The sequence below is a fragment of the Acanthochromis polyacanthus genome, chromosome 13 (genome assembly GCF_021347895.1).
Source record: "Acanthochromis polyacanthus isolate Apoly-LR-REF ecotype Palm Island chromosome 13, KAUST_Apoly_ChrSc, whole genome shotgun sequence".
NCBI lineage: Eukaryota > Metazoa > Chordata > Actinopteri > Pomacentridae > Acanthochromis > Acanthochromis polyacanthus.
The window spans coordinates 41201663-41204857 of record NC_067125.1 but is presented as its reverse complement, the minus strand read 5'-3'; positions in this window follow the sequence as shown (position 1 = coordinate 41204857).

Below are 3195 nucleotides of genomic sequence, written 5' to 3'. Positions count from 1 at the left end.
TTGAATGGACTGCGTCTTCAGATGGCAAAGGGCTGCCCACTAGGGGTGTTTAGTCCAAATCACAAAGAAACTGTCTGTCTGAGGGACAAAATGACTCAACAAACAGGACATCATTGATTTCAAAGAGCCACAACACAGACTGTTTCTTCTCAAAGAGAGCCTCAGGTCCTCCCTGCACATGTGATGAAATCTGTGAAGTCATTCCAACATTTAAAAGAAGCAATTTTGTCTGTTATAATCAGCTTTGTAAGCTTCAAATCACTGTATTCGCTGGTGAAGAGAGGCACAAAGTCTAAGTTGCACTTGATTAACACTACTGTCAGGGAAAAGAGAATCTTGAAAAGCATACTTTTGAACATCTGAGAGAAGGTGCAGCTCTGAGAACATTCCGACCATTCCAAGACTACAAGAACTCCTGTCTTGTGTTTTAATAATGAGCTCCATGAAAGGAGAAGGAGACAGATGACATCAACTGTTGCAACAACAAAAGACAAAAAATTCCCTTCAGAGTTGTATAGAGTGTTGGTGTGTAGTTTGCGTTCAGGCAGTGTTAGAGTTTGACTTTATTTTCTACAAACTTGAAAATGTTCACAAGCTGGACATTTTTAATCCACCTTACAAGCGCAGAGCACACAGTGAAATGCTTTCAGGTTCTCGCACACAGAGAGGCGTGCAGGAATGTAAACATACTGATATCAGCCTCGTACATGCATCAGCACCTTGTGATTCTGTGAAACAACAGATATTATCTTTACTGACCTCTTCACAGACAGCTCAGTGTGCAGCTGGATCTCTGCCTGGTTTGGACACCTGGCAGCATCACTGAAGCCACAAAACCTGTCTCCTACAAAGAGACATTACAAAAATTACAAAAAATTTTGTAATTTTTGTAATGGCAGGCACTGGGCTTTTACAGACCAACTTCTCCTGCAAAGATGAGGCAGAAGATGATTACTCTCAAAGCTCTGAAGAAAATCAGGAGCAAAGCAGCTCAAGCAAAGAGAAGAAAACTGTGCAGTATCAGTGCTCAGAATGTGATATGAGCTTTCAGAGGCTCATAATTTTGTGTAGCAAAAATTACAAAGAATTTTTGCTACACAAAAATTCAGAGGGATTCTTCTAGTTTAACAGACCTCCTGTGTATGATGAAATGAGCTCTGTCAAAAATGTCGGCATTTCTTGTGCTGTTTTTGCGTGGTCCCCCTATTTCCGCTTCCCTTTAGAGCTCCACTTTCCTCCAAAACCCTCATGTACATCAAAGCCAAGAAGAGTGGCTGCTCTAGACTGCCCACAGGTATGTGAGTAAGTGTGTGTTACCCTTGTAGATGACTGGCTTTTTCAGGGTGTTTTTCCCTCCCTGCCTTTCCCACAGTGTATGCGGTGAGAGGCTCAGCCTTGCAGAAAACAAGTATGCGAAAAAAGAAAACCTTCAAGGCCATTTGTTTCTCATCTACGAGTGCACGAGTGGAGTGACGACGTGTATGATGTAGCCTGTGCCGAGGGGTTTGCTGTTTTTCATTCATCCCAGAAAAGCAATAACGATGGCTTTCTGACTCAAATGAAAATACATGAGTACATTTTAAGAAGCATCTTATAGGTGCAGCTGTCAGTGTGTCAGTGATGTGGTGGACAGATCAGCACCTTGGAGAGCAATCGTGACACATCTTTGGTGCAGAATATTAAAACAGGTATTGACTATGTTACACTGTGAGCTGCTGCATTTTTATGGGGCGGTTTTATGTGCTCGGTGCGTGATGCAGACAGTGTCATCTGTCCAAACAATAGGGTTATTTTCGTGTCGCATTATCATACAATACCAAATGTCAGTCTAATTTATGGGAGCATTTGATGGTTTCCTCTTTATATCGAGTGTCTCTCTGCTGGGGAAGCTGATTGCTGCTGCAGTGTGTTTGTCCCTGAGATGGACGTTTTTTATGCATGTGCCATTGTGTGTTTGCGGGTGTGTGTAGCTGTAAAGTGTTTGCTGGCTCTCTTTGCCTTGGCAGGGGAAAGGCTATGTGGAAAATTGGTCAGCAGTGCCCTTCCTCTCTGTGCCAACTGTGTCTCCTCTGGTGGATGTGTCCAGAACAGCATGTGGACGTTTTAATGTGACTTTGTGCTGAGTGTGCTCAGTCCTCACAATTATTACTGTTATTATTAAGCCTGATGGATTCTGCTGTGTGATTTGTGTGTCTGTCTGTGATCTACATGCATTAGCAAATGTGTGTGAATTTGTATTCTGGAGTCGCTGTGAGTGTCTGCGGATTGAACTCTGCAGCTGTGGTCCTCTGTGGTGCCTTACAGCGCTATCTAGCTGTGCATGTTTAGCACTGCACACACACTGCATACCAACAAGCACACTCACCTCTCACGGCACTCTTTGATCCCACATCTTCTAACTACACAAACATGCAGAGATTCATGAGAAACTATGTTAATGATTTAAACTATCTATAAAATGTAAAAAAAAAATAAAAAATTATTTAACAAAAATGCAAAATACAGTTCGAAAAAGCAGCGCACTTGAACTTTCAGGACTCGGCTTACATCTCTGGTCACTCAAAGCAAATCATTAAAGCAAGGAAATGATGCCCTGGAAACGTGCATAAAGGTGGGAGATGAGTCCAAGGAGGCAGGGATGTTGACGTGTTGCATGGATGGACAGAGAGTGGGAGGATGGAGGGGACTGAGGTGGGTGGATGAAAGTTGCCAGGCTGCGTGGGAGTTTGAGGGCATGTTTAAGAGTTGTGTCTGTGTGTGTCTAGGTGTGTGCGTGTGTGTGTGTGTGCTTCCTCTCTGTGTGGGCGAGCGAGCATGGGACCGAGTGATGGCTCACATAGAGGCAGTTGTCATGGCAACAGAGGATGTCGTCTTGTTCCGCAAGAGCTCAGCTGTCCCAGAATCCTACAGACCTCTCTCTTGTCTGCCTCTGTGTTTCTTAGTCTATTTCTCATATACTGTTTTCTTTGTAGCCAAACACCCACTCACTCCTTTGTTTTCTACCTCTCTCTCTCTCTCTGTCCTGTTTTTCTCTATCCCTCTTCTCTCTACCTATTGCCCTATTTCCCTGCATTCTCCAGTCCCCAGTTCTCCTCCTCCCACTCCCCTATTCTCCTCCTCTCCAACATAGAGCTGTAACAGATAAAAATAGAGGTAATAAATTGCAGTGAAGCTGCCAGGGTGTATATTTATGTG